Source organism: Dasypus novemcinctus, chromosome 13 (assembly GCF_030445035.2).
Source record: "Dasypus novemcinctus isolate mDasNov1 chromosome 13, mDasNov1.1.hap2, whole genome shotgun sequence".
NCBI classification, from domain to species: domain Eukaryota; kingdom Metazoa; phylum Chordata; class Mammalia; order Cingulata; family Dasypodidae; genus Dasypus; species Dasypus novemcinctus.
The window spans coordinates 82,163,450-82,182,386 of NC_080685.1; the positions used below are offsets into that span (position 1 = coordinate 82,163,450).

General features: G+C 34.6%; 1 protein-coding gene across 7 annotated transcripts in view; it reads right to left on the reverse strand.

The window, feature by feature from the left end:
* DENND1B (DENN domain containing 1B) overlaps window positions 1-18,937 on the reverse strand; it is a 296,281-nt gene that overhangs the window by 18,170 nt on the left and 259,174 nt on the right. The window lies entirely within an intron of this gene.

An 18,937-nucleotide genomic window follows, 5' to 3' on the forward strand; every position in this document is an offset into this window, starting at 1 on the left:
TCCCAATCTTAACATAATTTAATCAAAGGCATCTGAGCTGAATCTAATACAAAGGGTATCACACCCAGGGGAACAAACCAGTTTATAAACATAACCTATATCTCTTTTTGGAATTCATAAATATCAAACTTCCACTGATACTATCAACAATTGTATGCCAAACTATATAACATAGATGAAAGGGACAAATACCTAGAAACAGACAAACAAACTTCACTTACCCTAGAAGAAATAGAAAACCTCAACAAACCAATTACAAGTGAAGAGACTGAAACCATCATCAAAAACTTACCAAAGATGAAAAGCCCAGGACCAGACAGACTCACAGTCGAATTCTACCAATCAATCAAAGAATACTTAATATCAATCTTGCTCAAGCTCTTCCAAAAAACTGAAAAGGAGGGAATACTACTAAACTCAGTTTTGCAGCCAGCATCACCCTAATATCAAAGCTAAGTAAAGACACTATGAAAAAAGAAAATAACAGACCAAGTTCTCTATTAAATATAGATGCAAAAATACCTAACAAAATACTTGCAAGTCCAACCCAAATGCACATTAAAATAATTATAGGCTATGATCAAGTGGGTTTTATTCCAGGCATGCAAGCAAGCTTCATACAAGAAAATCAATTAGTGTAATATATTTAAGAAGAAAAATCACATGATCATCTCAGTTGATGCAGAAAAGACATTTTTACAAAATACAGCATCCTTTCTTGATTAAAAAAACACTCCAAAAAATAGGAATAGAGCAGTTTTCTAAACATGGTAAAGTATATAAATGAAAAACCCACAGCTAACATTGTGGGATAACAGTGAAGGACTGAAAGCTTTTCTGCTGAGAAAGGGAATAAGACAAGGATGCCCAATATTGTGCTAGAAGAAATGGGCAAGAAATAAAAGGCACCTAGAAAAGAAGCAAAACTTTCTCAATTCACTGATAATATGACCCTATACCTAGAAAATCCTGAAAAATCCACAACAAAGCTACTACAACTAATAGATGAGTTCAGCAAGGTGGCTGGACACAAGATTAATACACAAAAATCAGTAGCATTTCTATACACTATTGACAAGCAATCTGAGGAGGAAGTCAGGGAAAAAATTCTATCTATAATATTGACTAAGACAATAAAATATTTAGGAATAAACTTAACCAAGGACATAAAGGACTTGCATTCAGAAAACTGCAATATATTGCTAAAAGAAACCAAAGAAGACCTAAATAAATGGAAGGACATTTCGCGTTCATGAATCAGAGGACTAAATACCACTGAGGTGTCAATTCTACCAAACTGATTTACAGATGCAACACAATCCCAAGAAAAATTGCACCAGTCTTTGTTTCAGAAATGGAAAAGCCAATTAATAAATTATTTTGGAAGGGTAAAGAGTCCCAAATAGCCAAAAATGTCTTAAAAAAAGAAGAACAAAGTTGGAGTACTCTCACACCCTGATTTTAAAGTATATTACTTAGCTACAGTGGTTAAAAACAGCATGGTACTGACAAAGACATATTGACCAATGGAACCAATCAAGAACTCAGAAATAGACCCTCAGATCTACAGTCGAGTGATTTTTCTCAAGGCTGTCAAATCTACCCTGCTGCATCAGAACAGTCTATTCAATAAATGGTGCTGGGAGAGCTGGATATCCATAGCTAAAAGAAAGAGGATCCTTATCTCACATCTTTTATAAAAATGAACTCAAACTGGATCAAAGACCTCAATATGAAAGCTAGAACCATAAAACTTCTGGAAGAAAATGTATGGAAACATCTTCAAAATCCTATGGTAAGTGGTGGCTTCTTAAACTTTGCACCCAAAACATGAGCAATGAAAGAAAAAATTGATAAATGTACCCCCTCAGACTTGAACACTTTTGTGCTTCAAATGACTTTGCTAAGGTGAATAGGCAGCCAACACAATGGGAGAAAAATTTTCAAAACCACATATCCAATAACGGTTTGATCTCCATTTACATAAAGAGATTATACAACTCAATGACAAAAAGAAAAGCAACTCAATTTTAAAAATGGGCAAAAGACTTGAACAGGCATTTTTCCAAAGAGGAAATACAATGTCCAAAAGGTACATGAAAAGAGGGCCAATCATTAGCTATTAGGGAAATGCAGATCAAAACTACAATGAGATATCTTTTCACACGTTAAAGAATGGTCATTATTAAAATAAACAGAAACCTACAAGTGCTGGAGAGGATGTGGAAAAATAGGAACACTCCTTCATTGTTGGTAGGAATGTAAATGGTGCAGTCTCTGTGAAGGACAGTTTGACAGTTTCCCAGGAAGCAAAAATTAGAACTGCCATATGATCCAGCAATCCCGCTATTAGGAATATATTCAGAAGTGAAAACAAGAATGTGAACAGACATTTGCACACCAATGTTCGTAGAGGCATTATTTACAACTGCTAAAAGATGGAAACAACCCAAGTGTCCATCAATAAATAAACAAAATGTGGTATATATGTGTCATGGAATAATAGGTCTGCTGTAACAGGAAATGAAGTTGGGATGCATATGATGCATATAACATGGATGAACCTTGAGGATATTATGCTTAGTGAAATAAGCCAGACAAAAAAGGACAATTATTGTATAATGTCACAATATGAACTAAATACAATGAGTGAAAACTCATGGAGTTAAACTTTATAGAGTAAAGGTTACTAGGAGATAGAATGTGGGTCAAGAAGGGGCAGCTGATGCTGCATGTATGTAGAAGGTTTAATAAGGTGAATTGTTAATGTGGGGAAATATAGAGTTGATGGTAACATTATAGTTAGTAAAATGTGGTAGTCTAGGGAGGTTAATATCAATTGAAAGAAAGCTAGAGAGTAATCTAGGGACTATATAACACAGTGATTTCAGTAGTAGATGATGATTTGTTTAATAGTACAAACACAAGAATGTTCCTCTATTACAAGTGTTAAGAATATGGAGATACATGGAAAAATACAACTAATGTAATGTATAGATTATAGTTAACAGTGCATTGTAATATTTTTACATCAATGGCAAAGAAGGTACTATATCAATGCTAAGGGCCAATAATGGGAGTGTATTAGGGGATATGGGATTTTTCTTTTAGAGTAATGAAAATATTCTAAAATGGATTGAGCTATATAAAACTCTGTGTTGAAACTGAGAGCCACTGAGAGTACACTTTGGATGGACTGTACAAGGCAGGGGACCATGTAACATAGTGAAGTCTGGTAAATGATGGACTGTGGTTAACAGAACAATACGTTCCCTCATGAACTATAACAAATACACAACACTAATACATGGTATTACTAATAGGATGGTTGGTGGGGAAAATACCTCAAATATAAGCAATGGACTTAAGATAGGAGACTGACATGGGAAAAAAAATTACTAGTGTCCTTTCATTGAATACTGGGTGTTTCCTAGTATTCCCTTCCAGGATTTTCTGATACTAGAGAGGTCTGCATCATTTGTGGTTTCTATTTGTAACTCCATAGAGATAGAAATGAACTTGAGGAGGGCCTGTGGTAAGGCAAATATTCTTGTCCATAGAGCTGCAAGAAAATTTTGTCCAGTAGAGGTGTAGTTATTACTGTAAGGACAATGATTGCTTCTGTACCCATTAGCATATGCATTTCAGTATTCCTGACTGTCCTATGTTTCTGTTCTTGGGATCATCCTTTTTACCAGTTTTTTTGTTTTGTTTTGTTTTTTTACATATTATGGATTCCCTCATTAATTGATGAGCTCAATAAAATATGGTAGCAATATTTTTACATTTTAATATAAAGTTATTCTAAAAAAAATTTTTAAAGTAAAGTTATTCTTTACAGTAGGCAGTTAATGTTTCCTGAATAAATGAATAAATGAAAGTACTATAGGTAGTTTCTTCCCAGTAGCCATCAAGTGAATTTTAAAAACTGATAAGACAATATAGACTGCAAAGAAGAAAATACTACAGTAATTAATTGACATAAGCATTTTTGGTGTCCAGAAGGCACATAAGAACATTGTATTTACTCATTCATTCAACATAGATTAAAGAATATCTTCTATGTGCCATCATGCACTGGGCTACATCCAAGGGTATAATCATGACCAAGAAAAGGGATCTTGCCCTCATGGGGACTATATTCTGGTGAATTAAACATGATCAGGTGTAATAATCTATGACTGCTCTGAAAGCACTGAACTGGAGGCTCAAGGGAAGTCTTTCCCTAAAAGATTTTTAAGCTGACCTCTGAAAGTCAGTAGGTGTTAAGCAGATGATGAAGAGAGGGAATAAAATGCACAAAGGGCCTGTGGTGGGGCCCTTTGAGTGTTGATTAAAATCAACTACTCACTGCCCTCCATCTTACTTCAACATGTGGCAACAGACTTTAGGTGAGGAAGTACCTCTTATGGTACCTTGATTTGGACTCTTTAGGGGCCAGTAACTATAAGCTTTTACCCCAAATAAATATTCTTTATAAAGCCAAAAAATAAAAAAATAAAAGCAACTACTGTGGATGAGAACCCTGTGTTGTTGCACAGGATTCCTTAAGAGACTCATTAATGTTGCAGTTTCTCTTTGTTCACTACAGATGGAGGACATATAGTAAAATGCAAAATCCTGGGTAAATTTAAATTCATGAGGTTTATAAGGAAGTGGGGGAGACTGGAGATCTAGCAGGAATGTTTGGGAGATGAGAACTCGGCTGGGGGAAGGTAGGCAGGGGCTAGACCCCAGGTTGTAGGCTTCAACAAAGGAGAACAAAAGAAAGTAATTTCTTCTGTTTTTTTTTTTTTTAATTGTTGTTGTTCTTGGTCCTTCAACAATTGTTTCTTTTTTTTCTTAATTTTTAAAATTTTTTAATTAAATTATCTTTTTTTTTTTTTTGAAGATACATAGATACAAGTGTTTCTTGAGATCCCTCTAAAAGCTGCTACTGGGTACTCCCTCTGAGTAAGGCAGTAGTCACATCTCATTTTCCTTTTAATTCTTCACATCTCTTTACTCCACAAAAATCCATTAAGCATCTAACTTTATACCTGTTACCATCTTCCATGCTGTGAAACATATAAATGAAATGGAAAAGATGTTCCCACTTTGTAAGACATTTAAAGTGTAATACAGTGAAAAAATGCCAAAACACTGAAGACAACAAAGTAGTTACGGATAACAATGTCTTATTCTCAACTATGAATATAATTAAACTCAAAATTTTTGATAATAGAAAAAAACTTACATAGATGATCATCAACAACCACCATAATTAATGTCAAATTATAATATTCCCAATAATGGAAAAGTCAGCAGGCTAATAATATTGACAATATAAAACTCTAATTACATACTATAAATAATGGCAAATTCTGGAATTAAATAAGATATACAAGCTTCTGAAGTGTACGGACATGGTGTAACTACAATATCAGCACTAGGCATTTTACTAATTACCCAGAGGCTGTGAAAATTAGCACAATTAACTACTAGTATTTGTAACTCTCTTGGGGGCCAGTACTGCACAAAACAGGGGCACTTTCTGGATTCAAAAACACGTAAAAAAATAAGCAGAGTTCTTACATCTCTCTATAGGAATTAAAAATGGGATTCTAGATATCACAATCCTCCATCAGAATCCTACTAGGTTCTAAATATATAATTATAAAATAAAATTTTGCTTAAGAAGTGAAAATTCATGAAGTGAAAATGTGTATAGCAAGAGATGTTTGTTGAGAATGCGTAAAATACTAAATTAATGTAAAAGAAAGGTTAGTGAAATGAAATTTATTAGAAAAGATATCCTACTAGAAAAGCTGCACATACAGCTAGATAGTGAATGAAATCAAGTCAATGAACTGGTAAAGAAGAGAAGGAAGATCACATCATACGATGAAGGAAAAATTGTAAGCAAACATGTAAGAAGAGTAAAAGAGGCAGAAGACCCATATTACAAAACCACAGAATTTACTGTTTGAAGAGACCTTCAGAAATAAGTTTGGTTTAGTTATAAGAAGCAATAAATAAATAAATAAATAAATAAATAAATAAATAAATAAATAAGCTTACTCTCTTCTCATTACAATGGCTTCCAGAAAGTATACCAGGCAGTAAAATGGTGAGTATGATTCCCCTAATGCATAAGGAGCCTAGTAATCTTGCAGATACTCTTTTGAGCACTAGATGGCAGACATATATTAATAAAGCAAAATGCTGGGTAATGTTAAAACACAGGGGGCTTTCAGGGGTTGGGGACAAAAATAAGAAATACAGGCAGACAGGGAAATACAAATTTTTCAACTTCACAAAATGAAGATGCTTGTAATATATGAGGTTTTAGAAACTAAGCACACTCTTTGCCACTGTTGCTATTTTAGAGTGAGGCAACTGAGGTTTTTAAGTTTTACTTTGCTTACCCCAGATCCACAGCTAATCCCTAAAATTACCCATTTCGCAACCCAAGACAAAAATTCTTATATGAAACAGCAAAAGAGCACATTAAATAAACTGTCACTAAAGAATTACAATGGCAACACCTTACGAATGTGCAGCAATTTATAATTTGAGAGCTTTAAAATCACATGTTGTAATTTTTAATATGTGGTGACTGAAAAAGAATTAAGTTTTACTTACCCACGGTTGATTTACTTTAGCGTGTTAGGAGTCTAATACACTGTACCTATTTCATTTAAATACCCACTTTACCACAAATTAGAGTGAATGTTTTCCATATTTTTTATATTAGGGAGTCGAAAGCTTAACAAAGCAAAGTGATTTGGGCAAGATTAGACAATTAGTAAGTGAAAGAGCTAAGACTTCAAATCAGGTGTTCTGACCTCATAGAAAGAATTCTTTTTGTTATAATTACATTATATACTCAAGTCCTCAGAGAGCCAAAAGAAATAAATGTCAAAACTTAGCCTGAGAAAGACTTTCTGAAATGGCAACTTTTAACCCAGAGGGGGTGACAGTTACAGAATGATAAAGTGCAAACATTCCAGGTAGGTGGAATAGCAGAGTGGAGACAAGAAATTAACATACTTTGCCACAGATACTGAAAATAGATTTTCCTGTTAGGATCAAAGGGTAAATTGAAAGTATGTGGTCTTAGTGAACAGTCTGATGAATTCAGCTGATGAAGAGGTGATACAGGTGATAATATTAGGCTGACAAAGCAAAATTTTATAAAAGCATCAAAATTACATTCTTGACCAGGTGAGTGCTATGGTGGGACCAAATGTGAATGTCTTGCATTTTTATATCAGCCTTACTCATTTTATTCTCTACATTCAACTGTTATCTTACATATGCTCTATTGTAAATGTAGCATTTCAAGTACATTCCAGTCTTACCAAGGGCTTGAAACTAAGAATCACAACAACAACAAAAATCATTTGTTTTATTTCTAATTTCATTTCCACTTAAGATGTAGAAAGCTGCAGGAGAATGCCACTTTAACCTAAAAATGAGTAAAGACTAGATACACTAAAAAAATCATAATTTTTCTTGAGTACATCCAAGATTTGAGTTGCAAGGCAACCACATAACTGAAATCCATAGAGGTGAAAGCTCCTCCAAGAAGATATGGGACACAGGACCTATTTCACCCTTGGCAAAGCAGAGAGAAAGTAATGGCTATCATATAAGTGGGAAGAAATTGGCTGAAATTTTAATGAAGTCTTGGAATAACTGGAAGTCTCAGATACATGGGGAGATAACACCCAATTGTGAGCACTTTTCCACAGACAAAACATCTGTGTTTCTCTTTGCTAAATCCAGCAACCCTATCTACCACCCAGTGCTCATGAGAAGGACTGGAGCAGGGCGGGAGAATGAAAAGAGCTACCTTTGGTGATTCAGGCCTTCCAGAGCCATAAACTGCTGGACAGGACAGGCATGAATTCCCACTACTTTTTAATTTTTTTTGCTGCCCCAAGGGGCGAGCAAATAATTACAGGAGGGAGGATCTGCCAGAATAAGAAAAGGTACAGTGAGCAGGGAGCAGAGGAGGCAGAGCAGGCAGGAGGACGCCCACCAGGCTGTGGGAAAACCCACCTCTCCACCTCTAGCACAGGCACTGCTCTGACAGACAAGGCGACACAGCAGCCCCTGCAGCCAGAGGCTGCCAGGCTTTCAGTCCTTGTCGCCAGCCAGTGCTCAGGCAGAGCTCAGGAAACTGCAGAGGGGCCTGTTGCTTCGACTGGGCCTACCCACTGATTTTTTTAGAGCATTCATTCATGTGAAACAAAAGACAAACTGCCAGTGAAGGGTCAGCAAACTCTTACTCCCCAAACTGCTGGGGGATGGGAGAGGCAAAATCTATCTGCTTCTGAGTTACAAGTAGAAAACCTGCCGGTCCCTAAAACAGGAAAAAGCCCATTGCAGTGGAGAAGAAGCAAAAGCAAAAATTCTCTGCCCTGGGAAAGAGCAGAAATGCTCTTGGTGCAGGATCCTACATGGATCCCAAGCAGAGGTCTCACGCGCTTGGCTGTGGAGGGTAGTCCTCGTTGACAGAAGCAAGTCTGGCTGCCACGGGATGTGGCGAGAGGGAGACCAGAGTTACTGAAAAAGCCTCCACACCTGAGGCACAGGGCCTGCCTGTGACTGAAATTGGACCAGGGTTTTTCAGGAAATGAGCCTTCTGTAAACTCTTATGGAAAGTTACTATCTATTTCCATCTCACCATCCACTTTGTTTCATTCATCTCAGAAACAAAGTACTTTAAAATTCATTTCTCCAGTGATGATCACAGACTATGTAAATACCTTTCCAGTGGCCAATGCTCTACCAGGCATTCCAAGAGTGTCTCTCACTGCCCTGTGTTAACAGGTGGAAAGAAGGTCATGTATTCACAGGAGGTCTCATTATTTGCCTGTGTTTATATGTATCATGGCTGTGAGCAGGTTAATATTTTTAAGGCAATTTTTTTTTTTTTTTTTTTAAAGATTTATTTATTTAATTTCCTCCCCTCCCCTGGTTGTCTGTTCTTGGTGTCTATTTGCTGCGTCTTGTTTCTTTGTCCGCTTCTGTTGTCGTCAGCGGCACGGGAAGTGTGGGAGGCGCCATTCCTCGGCAGGCTGCTCCCTCCTTCGCGCTGGGCGGCTCTCCTTATGGGTGCACTCCTTGCGCGTGGGGCTCCCCTATGAAGGGGACACCCCTGTGTAGCAGGGCACTCCTTGCGCGCATCAGCACTGCGCATGGGCCAGCTCCACACAGGTCAAGGAGGCCCGGGGTTTGAACCGCGGACCTCCCATGTGGTAGACGGACGCCCTAACCACTGGGCCAAAGTCCGTTTCCCTATATTTTTAAGGCAATTTTAAGGAATGTTTATATGCCAAGTAGTTATATCAACTATAAATACCTAAGATAATTGGTTCATTATTTTTTCTAGTCCTTAATGTTTTAAAGTGCAAATTTTACCAAAGCTCTTGTAGTAAATTTCCAAGACTGAAAGATTATTGATCAGTATAAATACAAGAAGTTTAATAAGGCTATCAAATAGTATTCCTAAAGCAAAATAAATAAATAACCCTTTGATAAATGGCAAGCTTTTTATGATTTCACTTTTGCTGACAGGGTTTCAATATTTCAACATTTAAAAAGGTTTCTTATTACAAAATGAGTCCCCTCCATTTTCAATACAATGGAGAATTTGGTTCCCTTCACTAACTGATGTGACAATACTTGTAGCAGAATAAACCATTAAAGTCAACATCAGTGGACAGAACCATATTATTTCCAATAATCTTAATAAAATACATTTGCAAAAAGTATATAACAAAGACTAAATAAATCTTAAAATACTCATAATTCATAAAAAATTATAGCTGATCTTTCTTAGATTTATGATATTAATATTTAACCATTAAGAATATGGTGATGAATGAGAAAAATAAAATTATTGTAACTTATGGACTATAGTTAACAGCAATATTAATATTCTTGCATTCATGTCAACAAAGGTACTATAGCAATGCTAACAGTCAACAATGGGGGAGGGTGGTATGGGATTTTTTCTTTTGGACCAAGGAAAACATTCAAAAATTTCCTGAGGCAATGACTGCACAACTCTGTGATAAAAGTGTAAAACACTGAGTGTACAGTTAAGAATAGATTCTAAAAAGCACAAGGATATATAACACAGTGAAACATGTGGGTGAAGATAGATTGTGGTTAACATGAAAATATGAGTGTTTTCTCATGAACTATAACAAACGGACAGTACTAATACATGGTGTTAATAATAGGAGGTGTATGGAAAAAATACCAAATGTAAGCTATGGACCATAGTCAGTGGTAATAGTCTGATGATGCTCTTCTATAATCTGTGGTAAATGTTTCACAACAATATAAGGTATTGGTGGAGGGGTGATGTATGGGAATTCTGCACATTATGCATCTTTGTTTTGTAAGTGCACAACTTCTTAATAAAAATATATACATTAAAAATATATATCACCATGATAAATGAGTGTGTATACACACACATAACTAGAGAGTCTTAAAATAGCTTCTGTATTGGATATAGCAGGAATCTTAACAGAAATTGAAATTATATTTTGGTTTCAGAATCAAATAATACTAAGTTTTAAAAAGCACTGTCTTACAAACATCAAACATATGGATAAATGCAAAGAGAATGGACTTCTGTGAAATGACCAGTTTTACACTCAAATGTTGGAGAAACAAAGAACTTGCAGTGAAGACTGTAAACATAGTAGTCCTATTTCTTTAATTGGCATGGGACACAGCTAGCTTATTAAGATATTTATGCATTATTCTATATTTTATATTATGTCTCAGGAAATACAATAATATTTAGTATGTATAAATCCAGTTCAAACTATAGTATGAGTCTATAATTTTCTATGTTTACATATCTATCGACATTTCTGGCAATTTCTCTCTTTGGAGGACATTAATAGACAGCAACATTAACTCCAACAAAGAAAAAGACTGGCTATTCCTTTTATCCATACTAACACTGATCTCTGACCAACTTTAAGGGAGGTTATATATACAAAATAGAAAAAAAAAATAGTCATTTGTCTTATGATGCCTGAAAGAAAATAAAAGTTAGTCTATAAAAATTGGGTACTTTGGGAAGAGATGTTAATTTCCATCAAAAGCCCTTAGAATAATTAAAAAGGTATTGGGAAAAAGGTCTCATAAAGAGGACATAAAATAGTGAGAAAACATATTAGTAGCTACTAATATTTTACTGAGGTAAAGTCTAGAATGGGAATATTCATTAGATTTACTAAATGAAAAAGCTAACTACTATTTTTTTCCTCAAAAATTTGTGGAATAAATTAGAAGAGTAAATTCTAACATTAGAAAGGTGTATGTCATCTTTAAAATATTTCAAATCATATACTAAAATGATCACATAAGCAAGATTATCTTCCATTATGTCTTTTAAAGACACAAGGTATTGCTCAGCATACCTAAACATTTAAAAAATGATGTCTCTACCACAGTTATTGAAAAGAAGAGCTGGTTTTGAAATTAATGTTCTTAAACAATTTTATGACAATATAAATATCTCAAAGTGTATATTACTGTGATTCTAAAAGAGACTATTTTGAAAAGTGCCATAAATTTTTTGTGAGGCTTTCTTTCATGCAAAGAATTATATTATGGCCACTAGAGGGCATTCTTGTAACTCACAATACTACAATACTTCTATACATCTTTTTTTATACAGATAAAATTCTACAATGAAAATTCTACATTTTGGAAATTAATATTATTTCAACAGAGAAGCAAAGACAGAAAATAACTTTATTACAAATTAACAATATATTATCCATTATTTTTCAATTTTATACATAATTGACATTAGCTTAAGTTAAATATGTACTATGTAAATGATGAAAGGAAGACTACTAAAATGTTTCATTTAGGTAATATTTTTATAGAGGCATCTTTTAATTGAAACACATTCATTTATCTTATTTTGGAAGAATTTATCATTTGTAGCTTTCAACAGATTTCCTTATCACTTTATTCCAATATTTTAGTTTGATTATAATAATAGTGTTCTCAATATTGAGCCAAATTAATAAAGTGCCAAAAATAAAAAATTAAGGGCTTTATGCTTATCATGTTTTGCTTAAACTTATTTTTTTTATTATTTTGTAAAATTTATTATTCAGTATTCTTTCCAATTTCCAACACTACCTTTACTTACACTCACCTTATTCCCAGAGACTAGTGAATTTCTATGAAGGAAAGTATCATATACACAATACTATAAACCACATTTAGTGTATCCATCATCATTTATTATGCTTAGGAACTAAACAGTTTAGAGAATCTAATTTTTCTTTTCTTATAAATTTCACAGAAAAATTTCAATTGCAGTATTTTATAATATGAGATTATCTGTAAAACATAAACCCCCTGATTGCTCATATTTTTTGAAAGTACTACACACTGGGATTTCTCTTAAATCCCCATTGAACCAAAACATGGCTTTGAAATGCCTTCCCTGCAAGTCGCTGCATGCCAAAAAGGTACATATAACTTCTGAGTATATTCTTTAAAGCTGAAAGTACACTACTCATCAATTATAAAGTAAGTTCCTAGGTGTTGTGCTGTATTCCAAAAATCCATTAGAGTGATTTATAAACCAATAAATACATAAGGGTCCAAAAAGATAACAAAGTTTCATTTTAACTGCACATATTATCTGGAATAATGGGCAATGGAAAATCACAAAGATTATATTTTATAGTGAAAACATCTTATTTGTGCATTCAAAATATAACTCTTCATCTCTCAACTATTATTAGTCTACATGTGAATATATTTTTTAAAAAAACAGAACAAATGACCACTAGTTTAATAATGCTTGGTCTTATTAATAGCAATTATGACTATTAAACATCTTTCTATTTGTAAACATTGTACGTGGGTTAAAGTCTTGACTACATTCCAAATGTGGCATTTATCAACAGGCACACTTTTTTATATCATATTACAAACAGAAAAGTAACTTTCCATTCATACTTTCTCATACTGCTTTTGCATAATTAAGCAGATAGGTTAAAAATCTGAGAGGATTATTTGTCCCAGACATGAAATAGTTAAGACTGATACGTGTGCCAGGGTTTTAATAGGACTTAACAATAAAACACTTCAATCCTCCACTTTCACTAGATTTTGTGGTGGTGGTTTTGCCTTGCTTAGGGCCATCCATCTGTTAATGTTGACTTGCAGTACAGCTAAGCTCTCCTGCTTGTTCACTAGTCTAGCTGATGTGTGTGTGAGTGCGTGTATTTCTCATGCAGACACAGATATATACACATTATAATTGCTAGACTGAGCCAAGAACGGCCAATATTATTAAAAATGGAGCAGTATCTTGGATAGATCTTTATAGATTTTATACATTATTTTAAGGGATTTCTTAATCTTGGAAAATAAAATTCTAACAATTTTTTTGAAGTAAATATTTTAAACATAGTTTCAGATGACAAACTTAATGGTCTAAAGATTGTTTACTAAGTCTTCAGAATTCTGATCTAAAATAAAATTGAGGAAAGGTAAGTACATAGGATTAAAACTGTTCTGCACTATGACCAGTGGCAGTATTCTCACAGGACCCAACTGGCCCTGTTTTCAATAAAACCAGAGGAGGATCCCTTCCCTGGAGTCCTGTTAAGCTGGGGCTGCTGTTGGAACTGTCATCTTCACACAAAAAGAAAAAGGTTTGGGTTTTACAAATGTGAAGCCTAATTGGGAGATCTTCATGGCTGTACCCTTGACATTTATTTAAGCCTCATCAACAAAACAGGAAATCACCATACTAATTAGCAGACCAGCACACAAATTCCTATTTGTTGGGGGCGTATTGTAGATTCACAATCTATGCCCAAGATAAGCTAAGTAATGAAACAGGGACTTAAGATACATTTATATCTTTCTTCTTTTCTACAGTACCAAGATTATGGAATGTTATATATATTCCAAATATTTAAATATCTTAAAATATATTCTTGGAATCCAGATGACCATAGTTTCATTTTCATCTTTTAAAAGACAGATGAAAATAAAGTCTTTAATTGATAAGCCTAGTCAGAAACTGATAATGTAAAGAGAACTTTACATTATCAGTCAGCTGAGACTGACTTTTCAAATGATAACCAAATGGGGTAGGCACGGGAAAAGTCAAGTCCAAATGCTTTCTTTAGATAATATTACTGACAATAAAACAACATAGTTGAGGTATTATAAACTTATAAACCAAGAGATTTTCAGTACAACAAGGTGTATATTTCTTTTCAAATCATATACTGGGATCCAGAGTTATCCTAATTAGAATGACGATGAATGATTTTTGGGTCTACACTACTTTAACGATGAGAGGATCATTTACTGCCTTGGGCAGTAGTTCCCAAGAGAGAAGAAAGTCAAATGATGCTATTGCTATAAAAGACCTGAAGCTCAATGTATGCGTATGGGTATACACGGATAGCTACCAACTACTGAGTGCCTATCATGTTCCATATATTTTATACACATTATCTATACTGCCTATAACAACCCAGGAAAATGATATATATTGTTAAGACCATGTCGCAAATGTAAATACAAAGTTCAGGGACATTATGTTTTGTTCAATGCTAAATGCTAGAATCTTTCTCAAAGTCCAGGTCTGTTGGGCTCTAAATTTCATGCCCTTGTCCTCCCTTCCTCCACAAGCACTCCATACCACATGAGGGTGCAAGAGTCGAGTGGTCAAGTACTTAAGATCTAGAATCTGCCTGTCTGATTTTGAACCCCTATTCTCCTATTTATTATCTGTAGAACTTTGGGCACATTTTTAATTCTTCTGGCCCGTTTCTAAAGCTGATAAGTGGTGATAATAGTTCCCATTCCAATTGGATTGTTGGGAGTTTTAAAGGGATACCACAATATATACCAACATAAATAGACAGCCTCACTGTTATCAAGGAAATATGTCTCCCTTCTTCCCATGTTTTTCAAGAATGCTGTATTGAACTCTTACATGATTTCAACTCTACAAAAATTGAGGTTTTGAAAAGAGCCTTAAGAACAGCAAAATTATCTGGACCAACAAATTCCCTTAAAGGATTTTACTTTTATGTAATGGAAGTTACCATATGGCAAATCTTTTAAGAGAGTTTGGCTATTTGGAGGATAAAAAATAAAATAGGACCCAGAGAATGATGCCTTTTGATGCATTACTGAGAGACAAATTTTAACATCAGAAAAGTGATGTTACATTTTTAAGTTCAGTGAGCCTTATAGAAGGGAGAAGAGTGTATTCTAAGTTTATTTCTACTAGTAGCTTTTGTAAGTGGCAGAAGTGAGCTAAGCCAACAGTTAGAAAAGTAAACTGTCTTTAAGAGAGGTATTAGGGAAACTGAGCATTTCAAATAATAAAAAATGCACAGAAGAGACCAAATAAAGAAAACGAAACATGTATCTCCTATAACACAGATCCTTGTCTCTTCTAGGTAGTTCCACCAGACTGAGAACTCTTTGGACATTGAATTCATCTGTGGATCCACACTATCTAGTGCAATTTCTATTTCCTGGAATGGCTGTATACCTCCTGAGCAACTCTTTTTAATAATTGTTGTGTAGTATGAACCAGGTATCACTATTTTTCTCTTCATTTTGGCTGCTAAGCAAAGCAGTAGACTGTGGCTATTCCTTTTTCTTTTTTCTTTTAAGATTTATTTAATTTATTTCTCTCCCCTTCCCCCTCATCTGCTCTCTTGTGTCCATTTGCTGTGTGTTCTTCTGTGTCCGCTTGCATTGTCAGGTGGCACTGGGAAACTGTGTCTCTTTTTTGTTGCATCATCTTGCTGTGTCAGCTCTCCACGTGTGTGGTGCCACTCCTGACAGGGCTGCACTTTTTTCAAGCAGGGTGGCTCTCCTTGTGGGACACACTCCTTGCAAGTGGGTCACCCCTACACAAGGGCACCCCTGTGTGGCACGGTACTCCTTGCACATGGCAGCACTGCACGTGGGCTAACTTACTACGTGGGTCAAGAGGCCCTGGGTATTAAACCCTGGACCCTCCATATGGTAGGTGGACACTATCAGTTGAGCCACATCCACATCCTCCCTCTTGATTTCTTTGCCCAACGTGCAAAATTAAAATATTCAGCAACCCATTCAAGTAGGCTGTCCTTAAACATACCAAGGTTCAGATCTGTGGTACAAATAACCCAGTCGCGAGATACTTAAAAGTAGATATTTTACAAACATGACTTTTTTGCCAATTAACATTATAAGGCAATTAGAGATCATAAACCTCTTTTGAGATCCTGTCTCAGTCCTTAAAATCCCTTCTCTGAGAATTGCTTTCCCTGCTCACACCTTCTCAGCTCTACCACTCTTCGGACATCATTGGTAACATGGTACTTTCCCTGCTTCTCTGGCTAAAGGTGACTCAACCAAGGATTAATGCCCAATCCAAGTGTACTGGTTACATTTTTCCACAAGAAATATGGATTTTAGAACAGTGGTCCATTTCTAGTGACTGCTTGAACTGAGGGGATGCAAGCTCAGTAACAGGGACACAGAGAAGCAGAGAATGTCACTCTACAGAAAGCACAGATGTAAAGAGAGCAGGCCTGTGCCATTGAGATAAAGTGACAGGGAGTTGGTAGGTATGGGAGACAGCTGATTTTCTTCCCTGACCTTTTCCATATTCTACTCCCACTCTTAGGAGAGGCTGAAGTACATTCCTGTACTTGGATATCCTAAGAAATCCCTGTATCTTAATAATAAATGTCCCCATTTTGTCATACCATGTGTATGAGTTTGTTAACACTATGAAATTAAATAAATAGTTCAAATCAGGGATTGGAGGACAAATTTCAATTTGAATGCCCCATGTTCTACTTTTACAAATAAGCTTCTGGCCACAAATTGCTATCATTTCAGAGCACTGTAACTTTCAATACAAGGCAGTGAAATTAATATTACAAGAAAACATGAACTCTGGTAGCCCCAGAAAAAAATTTAAGGGAAAATGCTGCAGGAGCAAAATTTAGCTTTTTGATAAGTGTACATGTGACTCTAAAATAAAACAAACAAAAAATAAAAAATTAAACTATCAAACCTCAACTACAGAAAAATATAAACAAAACACTGAATTATAATAAAAGATTAGGTAAAAAATTACTGGCAATATGAACTAAAAAAATTTAACTGTTAAAATACATACACACAGATATATATATGCCTATTTATATAATGGGACAGGTAAATACAAAAAAAACAGATACTTGGTATACAGATTGCCTAAAACTTCATCACTCAAAAGTAAAGATCATTATTCAGACCTACTATGAGCATCTGCATATTAACTCTAAATATGCTGGTTTAAAAAATTCCAATATATCATGTAGGAAATTAATATTAGAGTTTTTAGTAGAATAAGTCCTAGTTTCTCTTAATTCTTGTTAAAAGTCATAATTTCTGTTATGTCCACCTGAAAATGATAATGAATGAATATGGATAATTGAATTAATGATAGTATAATAAATGATAGCCCTGTGAATTCAGTAAAAGTATATAATGAATGCAACATTTACCCTATAAGATTTTCTGTAACCTAATACAATTTTCACTATAGAAACTGACAGTTCTAGGAATTAAAAAAAAAGACAAAAACTGAAGTTAGTAATATATTTTATAATTTAGTTACCATAGAAATATTATGTCATGTTAAATGAAGAGAAGATTTTAACATTTAAATATGAGGCATTGGTAATATTTTCCTTAACATTGACATTTAGGACAGGTACTTTTCCAATTTAAATGTTTTCTTGTCATCTTAAAGCATCCTATAGGTAACAGAGATCCCATTCTTTTCACCTAAAAATCCACTGATCAAGCTAAATTTAACACACATGCTCCAGTACTTAGGCAGTACCCATTTTACAAAAACTCTTAAGATGTTAAGGCTTGATAACAGATAAATAACAACTGAACACATTAGTAATGAGGGGAAAAAAAACAACAGAGAAATCAAAAGCAAATTCATCATTACTTTACAAGTTAATAAATGTTTGCCAGTTAATGGCAGTGTCCAGCAAAAGCTTTCTACAGCATAGAATAATTATTTAACTGAAGGGCTTATTTTATTCATAGAATTAGCATTCACTGCCAATAGGCTGCAATTAAGCAATTCTAACATATGAAAATATCAGTTTTATAAAATGAATAAATCAGAGAGAAGGTACTTAATAGTTATAAAAATAGTTCCACGAGGGCAGAAACATGTATCCCTGGTACCTAAAATGGTTCCTGGCACATAGTAGGTACAGAAAAATTGAAGGAATGGATTTTCTTTACAAAGACGTAGGGTTTTAGTACAGCCTCACTGGCCCTCTCCCTATTCTTAAAGACACATGGAAGCCCTTTTTTCTTTATGGTCATCTATATACCCGTAGTGCCTGGGTATATCCAGAAAAACTAAGTGAGCATTAGAGAAGGGTTCTCATCCTGTTCTGCCTCTAAGGAACTATGAGACTTAGGGCAAGCGATGTGATCGTTCTGGCTATCAGCTTCTCCATCTGTAAATGTGGTGATTGTAATAAATGAAGCGATGAAGCCCCTTCCACATAATTTTTAAACTATATTCCAGAGTTCTTTCTAAACATTGATTTTCTAAGGCTACTTAAAATATGATTCAGTTTACACACATTTCATTTGGTTAAAACCTTCAGAGACAGATGTATGACATAAAAACAGAGACACTTAGAGCTACAATTCTGAACACTTTCCAACTTTAGGATGATATTTTTAGTAGCATTAGTATAGAAGCAGAAGCTTTAATAAATATTTATAGCACATAAAATATCTAACTTTTTAAAAAGACATGCATATATTACTTCATATTCTAATTTTCATAGATTATTTTAATGGTCAAATTCCAAAGAAGGAATTTCATTTT